The sequence below is a fragment of the Hesperophylax consimilis genome, chromosome 5, assembly GCF_061612785.1.
Source record: "Hesperophylax consimilis isolate HC1 chromosome 5, BYU_Hcon_1.0, whole genome shotgun sequence".
NCBI classification, from domain to species: Eukaryota; Metazoa; Arthropoda; class Insecta; order Trichoptera; family Limnephilidae; genus Hesperophylax; species Hesperophylax consimilis.
Window position 1 is genome coordinate 23,020,865 of NC_142840.1, and position 26,056 is coordinate 23,046,920.

Consider the following 26,056-nt stretch of genomic DNA (forward strand, 5'->3'; position numbering starts at 1 on the left):
TCAATTGCATGTTATACTAATTTATGATTACTTTTGTGTTTGTTCAACGTATAAATTAAGAATGAGTTTGAATGTGGAATACATTAAAAATAATAGGTCGAGTTTTGAAAACAAAGTGATAATAAAAAATGCCGGTCCACCTAAAACCTGAACTGATAATAAAATAAGAGTGCAAATCTGGATCGAAGAAGTTTACTCGATCATTTAACAAAACAATGTAGGTATAACAAAGCTTGTATCTCTGTGCATGTGATCAATTGAATAGTTTATTTTGTTTTACGTGTTTAATTTACGATGTTGATTAAGTTTGGACAATCAGCGGTGTTACTGATGTAACTCACCTTTCTGAAAAAATCAAAAAACATAATTCTTATCATTTACATTTACAAAAAGTTTTGAGCTTAAAGGTTTTAGGAAAAGTTGACATCAGAATGCAATTGGATTCTGGCTACCGTGCCTAAGGTAAACACCATAATGAGCTATTTAATAAAAATCGATACAGGTCAAATTTCCCAGAACTTGATTTCAATGTGACGCTTAAAACGTATGACTTCCTAAATAAAGTTCAGTACCTAAAAGGTAAACTCTGTGCAATTTACGCCCGCGACGATTTTTCAAAAGCTAACGGCGCTTTATCAATTTTACAACTTTTTTATAGTACTTGTTTATTAGAAGACTTTCCCGAGACTGTGAAATTACTAAAACTTTTGTGCACCATTCGTGACCTTTGGAATGACCTCAGTTGAAAGCTAAAGATGTTTCTCAACGTTAAAAAGAATAAAATCTTTTAACACGTTGAGCCAGGACAGACTGAACGCACTATCAGTGTTAAGCATTGATAGAGGTCTTTGCTAAACAAAATGAACAGAGAATAGAACTTCTTTATAAATAGGTATGTACCTTTATTTAATTTATTTTATGACTTAATGTTGTAATCCGGTGAACCCCCACATATTTTGACCACCGGCCGCCACTGGTTACAGGTCATAAATTAATTTACCAATATATAGGGGTTACCATCTCTGTTTTCGCACACATATCGAGGCGCCCCTATATTAAATAATTTAAATCACCAATTTGATCGTAACGTTTTCCATACATAGAATAAATAGAATGCACGCCGCACGTCTTGTCATCAAAATGGTGTTGGATGAATGAATGTTACCTTGATTGGTTCCGAGCGCTATTATTATGTGTTCAAAGGTGATTACTGATTACGTAGCCGCTATTACTTCCAATATCAGGCAACGTACCTATCGATGGCAATTCACACAAAGGTACTGTAGATAGGCCAAAAATTTACTCGGCTTGAGATTTGTGGATGATTTAAATACGATCCGTGAAGTTTGACAGCATTAGTAATCTACACCCGCATTAAACAAAGCACTGAGTGCCAAAAATTGTTTTATATATCTCCATAAATACCTAAGTTCCACGCAAATTATTTGTGGCGTTTAAGTCTTTATACTCATGCACTAAAAAGGTACTAAGTGCCGCTAGACATCATTCATATTTACACTAAAATTGCCGAATTTAGAAAATCTTGGTCCATCGTGCTTTTTGATTTACCTCTTGTAACAGTCTAAATTTTAAAAAAACCACCTGGATCACAAGTCGCAAAGCCGGGACACTGAATCAAATCTGCCTCCTAAATTTTATGAGAAACTCCGAAATAAGTATTTTTTAATTAACTGAAACCTTAAAATAAAATAAAATGGTACTTTGTACTTTGTAGGGGCTCATACTATAGTTAGGAGGCCGATTTGATTCACTGTCCCGAGGTTTGTCAGTATTGTGTATATTAAGATAGTTTTAATACTTTCCCGTCGAAGGAAGGATTCTTCCGAAACCGATTGAGTAAAATAAAAATTGATGTGGTCAAGAACAAATGTATGTGTTTATATTCGAGAAATAAATGGCAAATTGGAGTCCGCCCTTGAGATGATTTTGCACAAAAACACCCAAATTTTATTTTATTTTTTAATTATTTTAAGACTTGCTACGATGATGCTACATGCCTCGCTACCCGGGTTTAAACTTCTTTATTTATTTATGTCTATTCTTGAATACACATTTTACAAATGATTACAGTGGTTTATATTGTAGTACAGAGAAAAAAGGAATAAAAAATAAAGAACATAGGTTTATATAGGTAAAACTGTGTAGGTGATATTGTATGTTGCGTGAACACCTCACTAGGAGAAGCTGTGCTGAGGTGTTAACGTGTTTGTGATTAAGTGTGACAGGTATTTTTATGTTTAATAACATATAAATAAATTTTAAGTTAATTTTTTTTCACAGACATGTTGAAACATGAAAACACACATTTATATGTGAGTGTATGTATTTTTGGATAATTCGTGAAGAATGTGTATAATATTTAATTTTACTTATTATAACTCGGTTATGTTTGGTTTGGAATTATAATCTTTTGAATAAAGTGAATATCTTGATTTTATATCTAGTATATCATTAATTGTTTGAAAGTAATGGGCATACTGTTAAAAAGTTTGGTTGCGTAGTATTGAAAGTGTCTTTGTCCGTATGTGGTGTGTGTTATCGGAATGTTCAGTGTTTTATTTGTTGAGGACCTGGTTTTTATTATGGCTTTTGTTTTTTCATTAGCTTCGTCCAAACCCTCTACATCAGGGGTGGTGAACCTGCGGCCTGCGAGGATTTTTGATACGCCCCGCGAACCCTTTCGGGGCGGCCTGTTGACAGTGCTGACCACAAAAAAGAATATAAAAAATTACTTACAAAACGGTTTTCTTTCACAGTCTTTCAGATACATTTTAAGGCATTATTACAAAACCCATAGAATTGTATATCATGGCTGGTACTTATGTACCTAAGTAACTAGAAAGCAGTTTAGACTCAAATAAATAGGCGATCCAACAAGTGGCGGCTCGTGACTTTTGGGTATACTAGAGTGCTAATATTATAAAAAATGGTATAATTGATGTTGTTGTAGCTGAAAAAACATCGTTTTCAGTAGTTTAGACACAAATATATAGGTGATCCAACCAGTGGCGGCTTAATGATTGTTATGTAGGTGTTAAAATTCCAGTTGCGAATTCATCTGCTAACGCATTTCGAGAGAAACCATTCGCAGCTAACGTAAAATTCGACGTGCGGACTCATCTCGAGTACAACTCACATGCAACTCAGGTGAAACCATTCTAGCGTTCCGAGTGCAATTATAAATTTTTACTAGCAGACTCATTTCTGAACATGGCATTTGGTCACGCAATTACCATTTTTTGTTCGAAAGGTTCCCCACCCCTACTCTATCCAGCCCCAATACATAATTATAGTTACAATTGATTTCGTACACTTTGACTACTTAATTATTTATTACTGTACGCGTTGTGCAGTGTCGGTACGAAGCTTAGGATGATAGCGAAGAATTCTAAGTTACGGTCGCAAACTAAAGCTGGTACCTGCGCAGAATAATGCATCCCGAGGATTTGACCATGATCACTCCCCTGACCTTTCGGTTATTGATCGTGCATGGTCTGCATCCACTCAACCTACTTCTGCTTCCCAACTAACCCTCATCACCCACCCACACCCACCACCCCCAAGGGAGGGGCCTAGGGCAACACACACACACCCCTAATCAACAGATAGCCCTGATATCACATCCTAATATTCATCCCCAAAACGCTTTAGTTAGCCTCCTCAAAACCGCTACATAGAAAGTAAAGTGGACAGCAAAAAATCGTGATGTATTTTATATCTGTGGACGTTTTTGATCGTTTTCCTTTGTGAAACGGCTTCGTTTTAGAATGAAAATTTAGTTAATGGAACCCACTCGTTTGGGTATGTTCGATTGATGGTTGCCATGACGATAGGGGTTGGTTGGCTGGCTGCGGGGGTGGCTGTATGGGAGGTCCACAGGGTCTAGGTCACGCCCAGTAGCTGCGCGGATCTGACGCATGCGCCGGAAGTGCCATTTTCCGGGCAGAAGCTCATTTCCTTCGAAGCCTCCAACTCGCGAAGTCAGCTTGTGAAAATTGGCTCCTGGAACTGATCTTCATCTGTTGAATTGCCATTTTATGGGCATTCAGTGCTGTGTATCATAGTGGAGAGTGAATGCAATAATTAACTATAATTATTAGCGCAGGTGCAGTGTGTGCTTTTGCAAGTGCAGTTACTTGTGCACCTCTTCCCTGTCTACTGAATGAGAGGTGGAAGAAAAGTATAAGGTAATTACCTAAATTTATAATTGCACAAGCTTTTTTAATAGCAATTTTTAGATTTTCGTACTTTTATTCACGTATTCTAATATTGTATTCCTCTTTTTAAGTATTTTATCTATAATTTTTAAAAAATTAACAACGCGCTGTTAGGTCACTCGAGCGACAAGATATTTACAACGTATCTATTTTTGGCTCTATATGTCTCTTCCATCCCGATTTATGATCATGATATATGACAGTATTCCGACAGTACGAACAAGTTCCGGGGTATGGTAATGTGGCAAAGAATACGATTTATCTAAGGGAAGAATTGGGAAAGTCTAGTATGAAAACTAGTTTATTTATCTTCCTAATTCTACTAGGAACGCCGACGGAAAAACGTGGCAATTTATCCAAAATACAGTAATTAACACGACTTTATTCAGCAGTTATCTGGTTTGGTGAGACTTCAGAGGAATGAATATAAGAAAACATACAATAGAAAGAAACATTAGGACAGTTTTTTTTAAATTTATTAGTTCGCACTTTTACAGCGAGAGAGGTAAAGGTCCGAACAAAACGCATGGCATGGTCCTGACAAACTAAGCCCTCTAAGAACTATAGGTGGACAAATCAACCGAATTTGTCATGGCTGCTTGCGACTTCCCTAATTTCCTTTTATTTCTATTTTGTTTTTATCTCCTTGCTCTGCTCCACCCGATGTTGTAACCAAAGCAACTAAACACCTGTTTTATTCGTTTAAACTAGTATATTAGTTATTTCAAACGAATTATCAGTTTTCTCGGTATCCAAGTACCAGACCGTAATAAGCAGTTGCTTGTATGTTGCTACAGCTATTGATGTTATAAGGCTACTCGTAATTAATAAATAATGATCACGCTTCCTATAATTCTCACATCCTGTTTAATAATGAAATTCCAACACGTCCCAGCGCTCAATAATATTCGTTGAATACACAATTAAAAGAACGCCATACTAAATATGATATCAGCATCCTGTTGATGGACGAACAGCGAGCTCATTTGATTTTATTGATCGTTTGGTACTCACTACTCACTAACTCACTGCTAACTGCTTTGGGGATCATGATCATTATAAACTGCATTGGAGTTATTGTAATATTCCTCAGGCAGATAATGCAAACAATGACAGCATTCATTGGATTAACCGCATTATCTCGGGCGAAATGACTGGAAGTGGTTTGGCCTAACCTCATTAATAATATTTGGCCCGTCTTTATCTGCAGTTACAAGGATATAAAAATATATTGTTCTTTAAATAATAATTGTTATTGTCTCTTTGTGTTCTTATCGGTTTGATTATTTCTTGTGACTTTTGAATTTAATACGAAATAACTTAAATTATCACTTGTGGTTTGTGGGTAAATGTGGTAGGTCTTCTTTAGCTTCGAGGACTCATCAATCTGTGCACGTATTGTGGGAGAGGTAATCACATCGGCGATGGGTTGCTACATTCCCGCTCCATCAAATCCTCTGGAGCAGGTTTGATCATTGCTGTGTTGAAGCAGTTACGACGTATAATGCAGAACAATAGAAATTAAACAGAGCTAGAGCGACAACGACCAAAGAATTTGCAATAAGCTGGCAGACTGCCGCACTTGTAGGCGTTCTTTATGTTCGCTCGGGAGATATTCTACAGATATTATTTCCCACTTCTGACCAAGCCCGATGGTCAGTTGACTAACTCTGCTCGCTTAGGGGAAAACTCAATACTTCAAGATAACGGTGTCTCCTAATTCCACTCTTTCCACACTGCGGTTTCCAAATGAAGGAACCAAAGATCCGTTCTCCGGGTCTGGAATGGGTTGAAAGTCTACAAAGCCTGAGGACTTGACGAAATATCTGCTCTAGTCCTTATACGGCGTTCTTCAGAATTAACTGCAGTAAATTATTCAAACTCTCAATCAAAAGTGGAAAGGTGCCAGATCTCTAAGGAGTGTCGCTCCGATCCTTACGACTACCGCCTTTCATACTTTCGAAAATATTGGAAAGAGTGGTTAGTAACAAATCAATCACAATCGAAGACAATCTATCTATCTCAGCTTTTAAAAATCGATTGTTCGGTGCCTGTTTGTCTGACTAAATGCAATTTTGCAAATTTAAAAAAATTAGATTTTTTTTTTTATTTCCCTTTCCGTGACTTAAAAACACAACATAAGAGTTGTTACAGCATATAGACTAGACTCAGTTTCATAGGAGGGATTCTCTGAGTTCTCAGATCCCTCTTTTTCACAATGTCAAATTTCCCATGACATTTCAAATTGTCATATCCATTCATAATAAATAAAGACCATGACAGAACGGCAGGAAGGTGTTTTGAGTGTCCCATTGACTATTAATGAGGTTCCTCTAGAGTTGGAAGCCTGACATATTGCACGTAGGTCGGTAGTCCATTGGAATAATTGCACTTGCAGTTACATTAGGCTGTTGAGCTGATGCCAAGCCAGATAGGAGAGCCGATGATGTCGCACCTGTGCATTTCAATTATTCACTCGTAGGAAAGGTGGAATTTGTAGATAGAGTCAGGGATTATAATTTTTAAAGGATAATAAAAATTCTTGACAGTTTGAAAATGCCTTCTAAAGGCGAAACAGTTAGTAAGGTCGACGTTCTCCGTGGTCGAGGGATAAGGCTCTCGACTAGCAAGCCGAAGGTCGCAAGTTCAAAACCCGGCGTGCGCAAGTAAATTTATTTTGTAGAAAGCACTCACTTTGTGGTTTGACATATTTAATAAAAATAAAACAATTATTTTGTTATATTAAATTACAACAATACTGGTATTAATTTGCACCCTGATGATGTTTAAGTTAAACGAAACCGGTCGGTCACTAAATTAATAAAAAATCCTGGTTTAAACGAAATAACTGTTTTATTTTTATTGATTAATTTGATTAATTTTAAAAATTACTCCTTTAAAGTAATTTTGCGGCACGTTCTAAGATACTCTCAGAATAGCCCACGTGTAAGACCACTAGTGTAAGTGGCTTTGGCCAAGTTTGGTGACCAGATCTGAATAAACAAGTTCTTTCTCACAATCCTCTTTCCCATCTCCTTCCCCACCCCACTACCTTAGCCTCACAGCACACCCCAATTGAGGATGCCATAGTTTCACTGTGCAGTTTCACTAAAAATATGTATAATCTGTCAAAATTCATAATAATTACACGGCAGAACTGCTTCACAAATAAACTGTTTCTAAATATTATTGAATATGCGAAAGCAAAAAAACTAAAGTGTAAATGGAGTTCTACAAATTAAACTTGATAACAATAACTTTAATGTCAACTATTTCAAAACTACCGCATTTTATTTATTTATTTATTTTATTAATACAAGACTTAGAGGGTACATATGGTTTTTTTGATATTTCACCTTCCATGCTAGGGATGACCCTGTGTTATGGAGGGTGAATTTTACAGTTTGAACAGAGTCTATACATTACTATGATATGAAAAAGAAAAATAAGAAAAATGATGAAAAGCTAGTTTGGGTTGCAAGAAGAGAATGGAGAAGTTAGAGAATTATAAGAAGATTATAAGATCTATTTATTAATAATTTGAGTAATTATTAGTAAATAGATCAGACTAATTAATTTTATAACTAATACTAATTTATAAGTAAAGCTTGTCATAAACTGCGTAGACAAAATAAATCATAAAAGTTAGCGGTAGAAAAGTAAAAGTTAGTAGTTAACAGAATTGTTAGCGATTGCTAAAATAGAAGATCACTTAGATCGTGTCATATTGACGTTATGAAAAAAAAATAATGTTCTGGGGAGATCTGCTTGGATGTGTTATAAATTAATGAGTACCTTTGCAGTATATATTACTTACTTCTTATTACTCAACCACAACCTTAAATATTTTAAAATCACTAACAATGGCGAGCTGTAAAATGCACATAATTTGACAGCATAAAAAATCCTCGCAATAAGCCGTTCGTCATTTTGTAAAAATGTCTTTAATAATAATTTTTGGACGATTTATATATCGACGTTTTTTGTGCAAAATAACCTCAAAGGCGCTGTACAAATATATAATACATTTCTACAAATGTACATACGTTACTATTCTCTATTCTTATTTATTTATATTTTGTACAAGCAGATTATATGCAGTACCATACTTACCTGGTAGGTCACTTGTGATTATCACTGTTTATTGTTTATTAGAGAAATTATCCATGAGGCCAGGTTATCAATGAGTAAATTTGTACCCAATGAACAGGGGCGCTAGATCGGGAGTCACATTATTGGTAGGTGCCATCTGTACGATTATATAAATGGCTCATTTCATTACAAAACCCTTCCTTTAATTAATTAATTATAATGACAGGGACAAACTATTTTTTATTACTAACCTGAAAAATATTCAGGTATAGGTTTTCATGTCTTTTTTTATGAAAACCATAGTTACCTGCTGCGATATTTGACATCAACATATTGCCCAAAAAAATTTATGTTAAAAAAAAACTAAATTTAATAAGAACAAAAGCTTATTTTTTTTTTAAATTTTATAATGCAAAATGTTGAATTGTTAACTGTCGAATACTGTAACATAATACAAGTATTTTTTCAGGATACTTTCTGGAATATGCTGCCTTTTTAAGGACCCTACACTAAGCGTTTAAAGAGGGCTTGAAACGGAAATACGTAAATACGAATGTTAGAGAAAAAACAATAATAATTAACGAAAATGGTGAAAATATTTTAAAAAAAGACTCGTTTGAGATAAAGCAAAAATGTCTCGACAGATTTTTTAGTTGCATTTAAAGATACACTGTGAATTTTTCATGCCTATAACTTATTAAATAACAGAACAAAATGTGTTTTTAATAATTTTCGGAGCTTACTTTGCTATTTTTTTCTATCGAGGAAATTTCATATAATTAACGTTTTGGCATAACAAATGTACAGATATTATCTTCAAAAATAACATATATCTGTTTTTTGGAACTTAAGAGCTAAATGCGGGGGCTTAACCCCGCTATGCTAAGGTCCGGTAAGGAATCGACATAAAGCGAATGCTGGAAGAGCGCAGAAAAGTAAAATAATAACATTTCTGCCATAATTAGTTAGTTGGTATTTTTCTGCGCAGGGTCTTACGGTTTATGTCGATTCCTTACCCTTTCCTTACTCTTACCGACCCGTGGGCGACAGGATTATATGTGCATTATTTAATGAAATTATGGCAGAAATGTTATTATTTGTTTTTTACAACTGTCGGTGTTTGACAATACCTTAAGAAGAATGCAGTTTTATTATGTAATAATTATTACAGTTTCTTAGCAGTCGAATAATAATATTTTTAAATGTACAATAGAAAAAAATAAATTAATTAAACTTGATGACAAAAAAAATTATCCCCTAAAATCATCTTTTTTATTAAAAGATGTAACTTTTTTTTGAATGAGGATTGAACCTTCCTCCCCAGGGAATGGAGTCAACCGCGCTAACAACTGAGGCGAAACCCAATTCGGTAGGACCGACATTTATTTCGTATATTATCTGCTGTAATGTCATCCAATTTCAGGGAAATGGATATATGTTCCTGTGTGTGCGTGCTACCAAAATGACAGAATGCATTTTCATCGACAACGAGTCAAAGTTAATTTTCACTTTCAAGATTTGCATTATTTCATTACCGAAAACAAAAGTTAAATAAAAATGAATGTATGTATTTGAAAAAGAAACGATACAAACTTAGTTTAAATAATTCATATTTGTGATCGATAATTCTTCTTATTATTACGGAGTTTTTAATGTCTGAGGTTTTTTAACGTGCGAACTAAACACCCGTGACCACAATCGTTCTTCCTAGAAATGCAGTTAAATGCATAAACTAAATAGTTTAAAACAAAGTCACTGTCGGCGTCCGTATGTTTGTGCGCTTAGTTCTTCTAGACTATGCAACGGGGTTTGATACGGTTTTCACTTTCATTTAGAGAATTTCTTCCGGAAGATTTTATATTTACTGAAAGTAGAGAAAAGTCAAGCAACGTCAGGTACACGTCAGCTAGTCTATTATAACTGAGATATATCAAAGGAGCTAAATTTTATGGTGGTGCAGCAAAGTATATATTATTTGAATGTACATATTTTGTGACGGCGAAGCGAAGTATATAATAATAATAATATTTTGATTACTTGAATGTACATATTTTATAACGGCGAAGCAAAGTATATATTATTTGAATGTATATATTTTATGACGGCGAAGCAAAGTATATATATTATTTGAATGTATATATTTTATGACGGCGAAGAAAAGTATATATTATTCGAATGTATATATTTTACGACGGCCAAGCAAAGTATATATTATTTAAATATACATATTTTATGACGGCGAAACAAAGCATATATTATTTGAATGTACATATTTTATGTCGGCGAAGAAAAGTATATATTATTCGAATGTGTATATTTTATGTCGGCGAAGAAAAGTATATAGATATTATTCGAATGTATATATTTTACGACGGCCAAGCAAAGTATATATTATTTGAATGTATATATTTTTGACGGTGAAGCAAAGTATATATTATTTGAATATATATATTCGATGACGGCGAAGCAAAGTATACGAATATTATTTGATGTATATATTTTTATAAATGGAATTAACAGAAGGATGATGTCTAAGGAACTGAAAATTACTTATTTGCTTTTTATTAAATAAATAAGATAAGTACATATAAAATGGTATTCACATTTGATTTCTACATATTATGAAATTATAGTAACACTCTTCCATGGAAGTGTTTGGAAGAAGAGTTTACAGTACATTATTATTACTATACGAGTACATTTCAGTGAGAAAGTTCAAAATAGTCTTTTTTTTCGAAGGAAGCAAATACTTTGGGGTGTGACATATTGAATGAAAAAAACATACACTTAGTAAGACACCACTTTATTTTTGAATCAATAACGATAGCCAACTGGGTTTCGCTTGTCCCAAGCTTCTTCAGGGCTAAATATCAACTAAAGCTAATTAGATACAGGCAGATATATGTTTTTTTCATTCAAAATAGTCGATAATACTACTAGTAGGTAGTGACGTGTCAAAAAGAATGTAATTAGTAATAATACATATTATTATACATTTAGATAATAAATTGTCACAAAATGTATTTAACAGTGTTCAATGTTTGAATTTTGTCACTATTGCTTCTAATTTCTTCCGGTATAATGAAAAAATATATATATACATAACAATCACGAGACACACGGATACGTGACGAAAACAAATTAGATTAGATTGGAAAAATCAATTACACAAGAAATCTCGTACATACCAGGCCATTCAACTACATTACAAAATTCAGAATAACTATAAAATAAAATTTGAAAAAAAGTTACTGTGATTTAAAAAAATGTTAAACGAACTGAAGTCCCCGGCATTGCCAGAGATTAATTATTTTTTAATGGGTGGGATAAGGGGGTGGGGGTAGTTTTGTTAGTTTATTGTGCAAAATTTCATCAATCTCGTAATAAAACTCTTGATTTGTACAAAGAAACAAACCAACAGACACTCTTCTTTTTATTATATACGATATACGAAGAAGAAGAAAATATGTCGGCCACAATTTAGGTATTTTATAAAGTCATTGGCCGCAATCGTTAATGTTAAATTTGTAAATATTTTATATAAATACGTTTTCCAAATGTAAATGTCAATGTCTGTGTTTATGTTTATAAATTATGGTACACGTGATGATGTGAGCCAACTCAAGATTAATAAATAAATTAAATAATTAAAAGCAATAACTTCGATGGAGTGTCTCTGTCTATGTGTAACTCGGGTTCAATGAACTCAAAAACTGTAATTTGCTTTGATTCAGACGAGTGATACAGTAGTTACCAAAGTAATTTAATTTTGATTATTTTATTAATAATTCTATATTTGAAATGTGTATTTATTTTGTTTATTGTTTTTACGGATGTAAAATTTCTTATCATCTTTTGAAAGCCATTGATCATGAAACATTTTTTTAATAAATGCTTCACAAATCTTGCGCTAATATATACAATAAGTAAAAACCGTGACTGCGCGCCCCTGGTTGGATATTATTACTTAGCTATGCGAATGTTAATAAAAAATATGATGTATGACGACATCACGATAATCACGAATTTTCTTTGTTCTTAATGCTCACAATTCAATTATTATCTTCAATAGTGGGCAAGTAGCCACTGCTACTGCCGCAAGCCATATTATACTTTATACTGTTTAGTGTTTACATAAGGACTGCATTGTAAGTGAACCGCCAATGCATTCCGATCACGTCTCTATTGTAATATGCATGTGGCGTACGTCTCCTTTAACATTGAACACCACTTTATCCAGCATTAGGGGTATGTACTATCTTGTACACCTAGACAACGGATAATAATGATTCTTATGGTTGCTATGGATATTGGACATTGTATCATCCTATATCATCGGAACACTGACTAAAGAAATTGATCAAGTTAGCAAGAGTTTAATCAGAAAATCTAATGCTACGTATAAACACGACAAAACATCCGCAAACTGAACAAAATGCCACTTTCGGTGGCTTTGTTCCTTTTCTTTAATTCGCGGCTCGGCTAGTGGAAATTTTGTCCTGTTTATCCGGACCCTAAAGCGTTGCTATTTCGTCCTGTTTATCCGGACCCTAAAGCGTTGCTATTTTGCATCAATTTTTTATCTCGGGAGGTATAATGGCCAATATGTACAGTTTTCGTATATCAACGTCCTATCCGCTTACAGTGATAATCTTTACCAAGATTTTCCTATTATGTTCTAGTTAATAATATATTTACGTGTTGTCGCTATTGTTGAAAGAAATTTGATTTTTTTCAGTTAGGTACCAGAATAATGAAAAGCTCAGTCAATGTCAGCCATTATGTCAAAGTTAGCCATCTAGCTAAAGTAAGGCTTGCTTGAATAATAAAATAGAGGCAGCAGATTTTAGAAACCAGAAACGGAACGAACAAACATATTAAATACAGAAATGCCAAGCGGTCGAGTTAACATAATGATCAAAAGCATGCAATTTATAACTAATAAACTAACGATCGTCTTTCACAAATGATTACGCGTAGATTAGAGTTAAGTAAGAAAATTAAGTCTTTAAAATTTAGGAAAAATCATTAAAACCGCAAACATACCTAACCACTTGGGGTGATCTATGACAGAGTTGTTGGTTACCCAATATTTTTTTACCGGGGCGGCGGTACCAATTAAAATTCGCCAGTTCAACGTCGGTATCATTAAGCCGGTCTTAAGCCTGGTTTAAGGCGAAGCGTAATACAAAATCACTGTTTAGATTAATCTTTTTACGAATCGGTTTACATTTAACAACTTTAAAAAGAATACCCCTAACCTAACGTAACATATATATCTTAGTTTTTTTCATGACTTTTGAAGAGCTTGTTGAAGTGTGTTGAATTTCCATTGTCCTGAGTTAGCCATTGTGGAATGAAAACTAAAATTTAACTATCTATCAAACCACCGCAGATTATTGTAAAGTTCACTTTAGCCTGTTATTGCTATTTTAGTTTTTCTAATTTATTAACTTTGTGGTAATCGGGCAACTCAGGACCGTGGCAATTTAACAAACATTCGAAAAGTGGTGTAGTCACGAAAGGTGATGATAAAAACTAGGTTAAATAGGTTACGTTACGTCATTTTAATGATTTTATATAAATTTTCAAAAAAGTATTGAATTGCCACTATCCTGAGTTGCCATGGAACCGACCTTGTAGTAGGTAGATAAATCTCTTTTGGAAGTAATTATTGTATTTCAACACTAATTATTATCGAATAAAAATAAAATCGTTGCCATCCAGCCATTATTTTAACAATGTTTTTCGGCAATAATGTTTCAATTAGCTAATAATATGCGTTGATACATTACATGCTATCGTACGGATGCTGAGTGAATTAGGTTGCTGCGTCAATGTGTAAATCAACCCAATTGGATTATAAGCGATGGTGGGTGTGCTGATTTATTAAATAAACATTAAAAATGCCACGACCTTTTGAATTACAAAAAAAAAATCTAGAATAAACAGATATAGAAGTGGATGATTTTTATCCCATGTAACTAGGGTAATTTGTGGAAATTTTTATTTTTACCATCGGTTTAAAATAAAGGGTGAATTTTTTTACTGCGAACATAATTTTCTTACATTATGTACATATTTCAATCATCAAACATATGAATTTCGTTTGTCTGCGCTGTCCTGTATAAAATCTGGTTCAATAAACTTTAACTTTGCTTTAAATTTAGGTTTCATTTTCAAAATTGGAACGGGTTGTGGAACCAATAATACTTTTATTTTCATTTTCTAACCTATACCCGAAATGTGCATTTATTTTGTTTAAGGCGATGCACTATGTCGTGTAATATTTTAAATTGAGCCGATATCAATAACAACCCTTACGTAGATGGCGATAAGGTTTAAATTCCCGCTTAACACGATCCGCTTATTTTGATTTATGCAAGAAAAAAACATATTTTATTTTGTAGATGTTCATAAATATTTAATTTTTTTCGATCATTTTATAAATAACTTAATTCGCCACATGATACAATAAAATCATAACCGAAAAGGGGTTCGTAAGTAGGAGATTTTGAACTTTAAAACAGCTTTCATAGGCCTTAACATTATTTTTTCGGTGCTTATAAAAAGACTTATCTAAAAAATACTCTTTAAAATTATTTCAAAGGCCGAGATGTATTCTACTCGCAGTATTTAATTAAAGCATCTGAAACATTTGTAGGCGACCAAATTTTCAAACCAAAAACTCGTGATTGAATTACTACGTATGGCATCGCCTTAAATTACTTTGGATTAATAGAACTCCAGGCAAAGGCAGATTTCTTGAATTTTAAAAGGTCTGCGCTTTTTCCATTTTCAAAAAAGGGTTATGTACTAGCTAACTAGATTTCCTAAAGGTTTATTCGAAAGTTTAATTTCTGATCGTCTCTCTAATTTGGCAACAAAAAATAGTAATTATGAAAATTGACAAAATTTATTTTTTGATTCTTATGAGATGTTTTGTAAATACTTTCAGCTTCAAAAATCTTACATTAATTATAATATTCCGCGATTTTTTCATCGATCTGCGCTAGTAATATTTTAACGTTAATTATGTGCATCATGAAAATATTATGTATTAAAAATACACACTTTTGTTTGACTGAGGATCGAGCCATCCTTCCCAGGGACTGGCTCTTAACAGCAGTGACCTTTTAAAATGTATTTAAATACTGTTTTTTTTCTTGAGAGGAACCACGCTAACAATTGAGCCAAATCTTGATTGGGTTGAACCAACATTTATTTCTTATATTAACTGCTTTAATGTCATCTAATTTCAAATAAATTCGTAGGTGGTCCGCGTGTGTGTGCAGAATTCCACCATAATCATCAACAGCGAGCCTATCTGCCGAGTTACAGCTGGATCGGTGTTCGGAAAGTTGGTTAATTTCCACTTCCAAAATTTGCATGCATTCATTCGCGAAAACAAGAATTAAATTCAAATGGATCTATTCAAACATTATCGATCCTCGTGCTTAATCGGTTCCTGCTACATCGGTAGGGTCAGTGTGTCCAAGGAGTGACAAACGTATGAATCCATCCCTCTCACTGTGGTGCAAAATCCAGCTGGAGTGGTCGAGGGGTCTCCTTCGACCGGCTTCTCCGGATCCTGCCCGCCATGCTGTTGGTGGGCAGATGCGTCTAGACCTGAACAAACCGCACCCCTGATAATTCGCCAAACGTAACCAACCAAGTGTTGGTTGTCCGGTGAATGGTTCCCGGGCGGTGGTGGAGGTACCGATGCCAGCCTCCCATATTTATTTATTTATTTATTTTCACATATACGGCACAACATGTGCCATTCACATACTAAATTACAGAGAATAGTACAGCAACATAAGGAATGCAACAATATAAATGTAAGTATAACGGTATAATCAGTAAATAGAAGTAAGGTTAAAAGTATGAAATAAAAGAGATATAAATAAAATATAAGTAGCAATCTGTAGTATAGTATTAATTCAAAGTAAGAAATTATATGTAATAATCTACAATAAAGTAGTATAAGCAAGAATGAAGTGCTTATAAAATGTCTGAAAGGCAATAAGAGTTGGTAAAAAATAAAATAAAAAATTTTAGAAAGGTATATACTATTAGAAAATGAAAAGAATAAAATATATACTATTATAATATGAAAAGGAAAAAAGAGTAATAAATGGGAGAATCGCGTGTATAATAATAATGTGCGACACTGCTTGACAGTCCGATAAAGTTTTACATAGTACCTATGATGACTGTGATAATATATAATGCACTGATATCAGCTTCTACCTATCGAGTACTAGTAGTTTTTAATCTGAAGTACATAAACATTATGATGGTATGGTATTATTCGACAATTTTTGTTTTATGCATCTTTTATATGATAATAGACAATCAGCGTGATCGATGTTGGAATATTCATTGCCTAATCTGTGCAAGCGATGGATTATTGAATTTTGTTCTGCGTTAGTTCCAGTATTGTTGCAATAATAAGGTGACTTGAGTCTAGTTTGTCTACAGGGAACATGGTAGTTTATCAACGAAGTTAATTCAGGGGAGTCAAACCGGTGATTGATTATTTTAAATAAAAAAATTAGATCATTAAGAATTCTTCTATGTTTTAACGATAAGAGATGCATTAATTGTAATAATGAATCGTAATCAATGTCGTCAGAGGGAATTCCTAATTTGAAGTTAATTGTTCTGAGAAATTTATGTTGGATTCTTTCAATGGAGTTTGCATAGTTTTTGTAGGAAGGGTTCCATATAGACGAATTATATTCTAATTGACTTCTGACTAGAGTTGTATAAAGTAATTTTAATGTATGGATATTTTTGAAATCTTTAGATATTCTAGTAATGAAGCCCAACATTTTCATTGGTTTACTAGTAATGACATTTATGTGATTATTAAATAATAATTTACTATCAAAGATTATACCGAGGTCCCTAATTTCAGGTACAGATAATAAAATGTGGTTGTTCAGTGTATAACTATATTTGATGGGGTTTTTTATTCTGAAAAAACTCATAATTTGACATTTTTTAATATTGAGTGTAAGTTTGTTAATAGAACACCACTCTGCAAATTTTTTGAAATTGGATTGTAGGGACAAACAGTCATTGATATTTTTAATGATTTTAAATATTTTCATATCATCAGCAAATAATAATATGTGAACATCAGAGAAAATAGAAGTGACATCGTTTATAAACAGTATAAATAATATTGGTCCTAAGTGTGAACCCTGAGGCACACCGCTAGTGGCTTCGAATTCGTAAGACAAGTGTTCTTTGATACATACAGTCAGTATACGTTTTGATAAGTAATCCTTAATCCAGTGTAATAGTTTACCACTTATTCCAAGTTTTGACAATTTATTTATAAGGATTTTATGACAAACCTTGTCGAACGCTTTACTAAAATCCGTATAAATTGAGTCGACTTGTTGCCTGTTAGCGAGAGCACACGAGATAAAGTTTTCGTATAGTGTAAGATTAGTTAGAGTAGATCGGCCAGAGACAAAACCGTGTTGAAATGAAGAAATATTAAATTTTACACAAGAACATATTTTATGAAGAATTAACTTTTCAAAAACTTTCGGTATCGACGATTGTATGCATATCGGTCTGTAATTTTCAACAAAAGACTTGTCTCCACTTTTAAATATTGGAGTAAGAAAGCTGTTTTTCCATATTTGCGTGAACTTACCCGATGAAAGTGATTGTTTAAAGAGTAGGTATAGTGGGTAAGAAACGCTACCTGCACAGTTTTTAAGGAATATGGGGGGAATTTTATCTGCTCCTGAGCAACATTTAGGTTCCAGTAGTTTAATACAAGCCGCTATGTCTTTAATTTCAATATGAATCTGGGATAATTCTAAATTTATATCTGACTTGAAGTTTGGAATTGGTTCGTTAGGTATATCTGCATCATACACATCTTTAAAAAAATCTGCAAATAAATTGACAATTTCATTAACTTTACAGGAAGTTTTCTGTTTATGGTGCATAGTTTCAGGTATTCCAAGATTATTGTTATTTAGTGATTTATAATACTTAAAAAAATGTTTTACATTATTTCCAATTGAAAGTTCAACATTATTATTATAATTCTTGTAACAAATGTTCGATAGTTTATTGCAATTTTTTCGTAGCATGCTGAAATTTGAATAATCAGAAATGTTACAGTGCTTCGAGAGATCTAAATTATCGCCAATATTGCTTATCTAACCTAAGCACTTGAGATGGCCCTATTATCATTACAATTCCTACTATCTACAGAGAATTCCTATTATCTGCAGAAAAGTGTTATCTAGATCTTTCCCAAACCGTCTTTATGACAAACTTGCATCTTTGACATTTCCAAACTATGGGGTGTGTGGTGGGTGGGATGGGAGAGTTGTTTGGGTTGAAATCGATAGGAGATGTTGAGCCCACGCAGCGGTCCGCCATAGGCGGCTCCGGAGGGCACCGCCCAGCGGAGTTGGGGTAGTTCCGCCTACCGACAGCGCGGGAAAATGTCACGCGTGCGAGCCTTCGTAAGGTAAACTAATTTTAAGGTAAAAAAAACGGTTTTGGTGCGAAATTAGAAAACTGCTTTAACGAAAACAGACTGAATACAAACAAAACTAAATTTATGACACACATCATAACATAAAGAGGTCTACCTCCTCGAACCTTTGTTTTAAAAATACATAACTGATCACAACCTTCCTCAACATGTCAAATGTTAAAGAAACCAAATTTCTTGGCGTCATATTTAATGAAAACCTCCGATAGACTGACCACATTAAGGCGAAGCTTAATGCTAAATCACTATTTTCATTAATCTTTATAACGAATTGGTGTACATTATGAATACCAAAATATATGTTTTAGATGAATTAAAGGTTTTCCTATCGTTTCGCTTGAGTAGAATGCATATAAAAAGAATTACTCAATAAAAAATATAAAATGTAAACTACTAAAAACATTTTTTTCATAGAAATGTAGGAACGCGCAAAGGAAACAACTTTAAAAAAATACAGTATTATAGGTTAGATTATCTTATACAGTTTCACTTGATTAACTTTTTTGCTTTCTTATAAAATTATTTACAAAATAAATTAAAACCTGTTTTGTGCTTGAAATCTAAATGAAATCTGAAATGATCTTAAAATCTGCTTGAAATTACTAGACTCTGTTTGTCAAGCGATTTTGATGCCTATTACCTACAATATAAGGTTTACGAAGAATATACACATTTTTGGCTTGTAGCTTCCTCTTAACTCACTCACATCCAAACTCAAAAAGTATGTACCTCTTAAGCAATATCAAAGCTCTACTGTCTTGGGGAAGTGCAACAAATAACTCCCTGGATCCGCTAGAAAAAGCATAAAAGTCAACTATTAAACTAATTCTTCAAGTACCATACGACACTGACTGTGAGAACATTTACAAACTGCTCAACGTTTTGTCAATTAGACGACTTTATGCCAGAGCGTCGATTCTTTACCTCCTCAAACACAAACTATAAACTACTTTAAAATATCAGTCCTCAATAATATCCAATGAGTCTTTAACAATCCTAACCCTCAACAACCCAATAAAACATTCCACCCGCGGACAAAGATCCTTTAAGTACTGTTCCATCAAACTGTGTAACTGCTCGCCACCGAATCCGGAACAACCTGCTGAAAATTCACCAATACACAAACAGAAAAAAAAACAGATCACAGAATGTATAAAAGCTAAAGGTAAAAAAAAAACATGCTCACCCCAACCCAAACATAATACATTTAAATTAGCATGTATATTATGTTTTAGTTCTACTAAATAGATTATTGTTGTATTATTATATGGTACTGCTTTAAATACCCTGCATTTTATATATTTACATTGATTATCATCTACTTCTGTTTTGTTTTATTCTCTTTCGTCTTAACTGTATCTTTAAGTACACTACATTTAGTGTCCCTTTCTTTTCACAAAACTATGACTATGTAATATGTAACAACTATTAACCTATTTTGTATACATTACTGCCGCCATGGATGAAACCAGAGTATCCTCCTTGAGTACCACAAGGACGATGATGTGTTTTTACTTATGATGGCATATTCTTTCCTACACTTTCCCAATTCATGCGAACACGTCAGCACAGGTTCTCCAAATACGATTGTGTGATTTATACAAATTAATAGGTACCTAGATGCTATTTAGTAATCGGCACATTCTTTCAGAAATGTTGCAGAAGTCGGGTTTACTGAAGATTATATCTTGATATCTTCAAACGGGGTAGGGGCGGTATTTCACCATCCTATGGGTAAGCTGTCAATAACTATTCATTCTGATAAATAAGTACTCGCAGTAGGTAGACAACTATTCATTGGTTCGAGTACCGAATAGTGAATTCGGAACATTATTTTGAAGTACAACGTTATCGATCGGTACCGAAATCTAAAATATACGTTATCCTATGGGTATGGTTAGTGCTTTTTTTAACAGCGTATTAAGAGTATGGTGAAATATCCGTCTGAAAACAACAAAATGTTTATTCTGAGATAATTGACTTTTAAGTTTCACCTACCTTTAATCAGTTACATCCAAGCAAAATTATTTTTTTGTAATGGACTGTTATTCATCTATTGCAATTGCTTTTATGGATGAATTAAAACATTTGTTTCATTGACGTTAAGAGGGAAAAAAATAAAAAATGTACTGTACTACGTATTGTATGAGCATTTCCACTCATTATTCAAATTTCATAAGTAATTTAAATAATGTTGTGATTTTGACACAATCAAACGACAAAATAGGTAGATTGTGATTTTTAACTCAGTTTTGATAAAAAATGTCACATAAGGACTTTTGGCAGTAAGCCGACGAAATACTTGTAGACGATTATTAACTAAAACAATTAACAATGTCCTACTGTTTCATGCAGTTAATTCATTGTGTTTTCTCATTAAAACCACACAGTTGCGACTATTTTATACTTCCGAAAACATATTTATCGGGAACACAAAACAATATTTTTCAAGTGTGAGTTACAAAATGTTCAATGAACTTCCTTTATAAAGAGCCTTACTTCTTTTTCGAAGGGTGTGTCTCAATGTTGTGAATTGAGGCGATGCACCACGTCGTGTAATATTTTAAATTGAGCCGCTATCAATAACAACCCTTACGTAGATGGCGATAAGGTTTAAATTCCCGCTTAACACCATCCGCCTGTTTTGATTTATGCAAGAAAAAACATGGCCAAAAAGTGCCTTTTATTTTATTTTGTGGAAGTTCAGGCATAAATATTTAATTATTTTTCGATCATTTTATAAATAACTTAATTTTCCACATTATACAATAAAATCATAACCACAAATGGGTTCGTAAGTAGGAGATTTTGAACTTTAAAGCAGTTTTCATAGGCCTTTACATTATTTTTTTCTGGGCTTATAAAAAAATTTATCTAAAAAATACTCGATTATTTCAAAGGCCAAGATATATTCTACTCGCAATATTTAATTAAAGGATCTGAAACATTTCTAGGCGACCAAATTTTCAAACCAAAAACACATGATTTTGCATTACTACGTATGGCATCGCCTTAAAGGAATTTTAACAAAGTAAAATACTAGAGACAAGTTAGGAGTGAGCACTTGAGTAGTCAGATCTAGAAGTGTTGTTTTTCCACATATATGATCGGAGTAAGTTGGCTGCCAACTCTCCTCCAGAAATAGCGACCGTTTCCGTTCGGTGTCCGACAGTTGACGACACCGGATTTATATAGATTTGTAAACGGCAACAAATTGTGTTAATGGTGCGCTTAATATGCCTTGCCTTGTTTTTCCCTTTTAAAAATTAAAATAATATTACATACAGGTTTCTAATTAAGAAGTTTTATTTATGAATAAATATAAATAGTGCGTGTTTCATAAACCGTTTTAATGGGAATGAAGCAGAATACGAAATTATCCCTTGATTTTTATTATTATTTTTTTGGTAAAATAATGTTTAAGACAAGATTTTTTATGCATAGCACAAAGGGTAACAATTATTTTATAAGCAATAATTATTAGCCTGAAACACTCATCCACATTGAAAAATCTCCTGATAAAAGATACATGACGCCAACGGGACTTGAACCCGTGTCCTTTCGATTTCCGGTCGACAGCTCTGACCACTGAGCTATGGCGGCTTATCTCTTATCCGCGAAATAATTCAGTATATACTAGTGTTTCATTCAACAATTACTGCTTGTTACATTTTTTCACCTGAAAACAACCAACTTTATTTTATATGAGAAAGGCATTGTAAGTGCTAACTCTCTCACTAGATGGCGTCGAGACATTTTTTTTTACAATGTTCAATAGAATTGTACATGGTTTTGTCTATGAATTGTGAATTACGATACAAGTTTTTTTTTTGTAAGTATTTTTTTTTAAGTAAGTTTTTGTAAGTGTGTTAAAATATTGGACATAAATGCCAAACAATTTCCGATCAGAAATTTTAAGTTATTTAAACGGCTCATATAAATTGGGTTGACCAACATCAACCATGTTTATAATATTTCATAATTTATTTATATATATACATACATTATTTTAATTGTGTAAATTAATCACATGATTTAATAATTTTTATTTTATTTTTTTCATATTTTCATCTGATTTAATTTTCTCTTTTAAATCGCCAAATGTCTTCATTGGTGCGTATATCAACGACTTTTGTCTATGGGTTTTATTTTCTAAATGATGATTTCTCAGAAATTCAGTTGATGGATTGCCATTGATATTTTTTTCTATATAAAGGATTGAAGTAAATACATAATTGAATAAGTTCTATTGTTTTGTTATGATTCGATAATCCCCTTATATTAATTGATTTTCTCATTTATCGTTGCCTTTACGGTTAAGGTAACAATAGCAAAAAAAGGAAATATTATTATTAGATCTGTTGTATTAAGTATGATATTTCGTTAATATTTTTAATTTTGGATTTTGAAACTTGTAATTTCAACATATTCTACGAGGTCGAGGTCGCGCCCATTTTTTGCGTTCGTGTAAAATGTTTAAATTATTTGTCTAATTCGTAACAGTAATATAAGAAAACATAACATGGTATTTGTCTAATCCGTAACAGCACTATAAGAAAACATAACATGTAATTTGTACAGAATTCATTCATACTCAACAAACAATATAACGTTAGGTCACTCTGATAGTGGAGAGATTATAACGAGCGTATGACATGTGTAGTGGAGGTAGGTACTGTGTACTGTATGGTGTGTGTATGCGCTCTCAGTTTAGCGCATCTTGCAACGATCGTAACGGGTGATTTTCCTCGAGAAGTTGGCAGTTGGCTGTGGTACCTACGGAGAGTGGCACTCAGAAGCAGGGAGCATTTCCTTTCACGTTGGCAATACTTTCCATCGTTTCCTTTTAGGCAAACTCATTCATGAGAAAAAAAGCACACACGGGTTGCATTTGTTTGAATTCCGCTATGGGTCCGGGTCGCGGGTCGCGGGGCTCGCTCGGCTGGCGATGAATGGCGGCGGCGGCGGGCGGCGGGCGGCGGGCGGAGGGCGGCGGGAGGCGGGCGGACGGCGGTAGGTGGAGGGCGGCGAGGGGTTCAGGCGGAGAGGGGGAGGCGCGCATGCGCGGGGCGGCCGCTGCCACACGGCCCCGGCCCGCAGCCCAGGTCGCACGCCGCACGCTCTGATAAGCCCCGGCACCCCGCCCCCGCCCCCGCCCTCGCCCTCGCCCTCGCCCCCGGCACGGCCCCCGGCACCCCCAGTGAAGTGAAGTGCCCCCAGTGCCAGTGAGTCGCAGTGTCAGTGTTGTCAGTGTGGAATAGCCAGATATTTGGAGCGGCGGCGGAATCCGTCTCGCCGCCTGTGCTTATTTCTGTGTGGGTGAACCGAGCGGCAGTGAATGAGGAAGCGACAACAGCGCCGCCCCCGCCCCCGCCCTCGCCCTCGCCCCGGGCCCCCTGCGCCCCTGCCCCCCCGCTCATAGCTGACGGTAAGCCCCCCGCCGTCCGCCTAGCGCCGCCCCGCGCGGCTATTTCTACTTTTCCACGAAACTTGTAAACTAAACAACATGTGTTCCCGCACCTAGCTGCCACTAGCACCCAGCACCCAGCGAGCACCCAGTACCCAGCACCCAGCGAGCACCCAGCGAGCACCCAGCACTAAACACCCAGCGTCCAGCAGCCAACCTATGAACATAAAATATAAAAGTAAACACCGATCCACGGTTAGAATACAAGGCTACCAGCTCTCGGCTTCCACGTACAGCTACCATCGTCCACACAATCCTTAACTCTGCTGCATCCAGTTACACACCCTTACCACCTGCTCTCCATGCCTCCTTTACAATCCTTCTCCCAGTCGTTTCCCGAACATGCAAAACTATCCAATATTTCAAATTGTCTTTGATTTGACATTGAAATAATTTATTGAAACAGATTCCAATGCATACCAAGAATGTTATAACGCAAATATAATAAACAAAACACTATTAAAATATTCCACAATTAAAAAGTTTCATAATTAATTACCAGCAAATTATTCACAATCCCCGTCTATCTAAAGTTGTATGAACGACGAACGTCCTGTATTTGTGTTCGTTGTATTATTATTTCATTGACCACGTTGAGAACTAATCGACTGGCTTCGTGGTGTCCTAACCATCGAGTTTCTAGTTGTTATTAATGAACGGCTACAGCCAATAGGATTAACCCAACCGTCAATGATTGGAGCAACTATTTATTGCCATTACTGCATTGGGACATTGGGTCAATCATCCTCGTTGCCTTAGCTATGAGGTGAACAACCGGAGACAAACATTTCGAAAGATTGATCAGTTTGACCCATTCGTTCCGTATTCATTTTTAAATGTGTCCAAAATATCTTGAATAAGTCTGATCGAATAACAAATAATAATAATAAATTAATTAAATGCTTTTACTTCTACCACCCTCCCTTCCTCCAGAGTATCAGCCAGCCGTCATTTCAGTGTATCAAAAATACACAAAAAATTGCATGTAATAATTTGTAGTCTCTCCAACTAGGTGACTTATACCCGGCGTTGCTTATATATAGGTATATACAAACCTTCCGGATGATAATTTGTAAATGATAGTGAAACCCTATCAAAATCCGTTGCGTAGTTTAGAATAACTAAACGCATATACAGACAGACATCGGGGTAGCCACTATATTTTAGTATAATAGAGATTAAATGCATATCGGTTAAATGCCTAATTTTATGCTCCATGATTTTATTATTTTTTTTACCACTTCATGCTCCAATAGAATCCACAACAATATTTGAGAAATTCATTCAGCAAAACCGTAGAATAAAAAGACAGTGCCTAAAACCCAACAAGAAATTAGTAGTACCTACCTACCTATCATACAGTGAAACAATTTTTGTTTTGTCAGCAGTCTATCCGATCTTACTAGTAGCTGGAAAATGAGAATCAAAGGGCTTAGATAAGCTATTCCTAACCTTTGGTTCGGTTTTTGATTTGACTCGTATCAGAACGTTCAATAGGTAGTAGGTACGACAGCACGTGCTTTTAGTATGCCTGCTCATAACCCCATTAACCAATCTCTACATAATAGTCTAATATAATCTAATCTAAAATATACCGGCTATCATGATTCCTACCTGACGAATGTTCTGCTGTCGTCGTAAGATTTCAAATGTGTTGCTCTATTCTTATTAAATGTTGTTGATTATTGTCTTATTTGAAATCTTTCTCCTCGTCTGCCATCT

The 26,056-nt window shown here is 34.5% G+C and overlaps 1 protein-coding gene across 2 annotated transcripts in view; it reads left to right on the forward strand.

Annotated features, from left to right (window-relative positions):
• Window positions 1-3,968: 3,968 nt before the first annotated feature.
• LOC149423657 (protein sprouty-like) overlaps window positions 3,969-26,056 on the forward strand; it is a 121,409-nt gene continuing 99,321 nt past the window's right edge. The window contains exon 1 of one of the 2 annotated variants that reach the window (XM_089632066.1): window positions 3,969-4,208. The gene's annotated coding sequence lies outside the window, so the exon portion shown is untranslated. Of the gene's footprint in view, window positions 4,209-24,156; window positions 24,296-26,056 lie in introns of those variants that run through there. The other variant, XM_089632065.1, reaches the window with a different exon arrangement.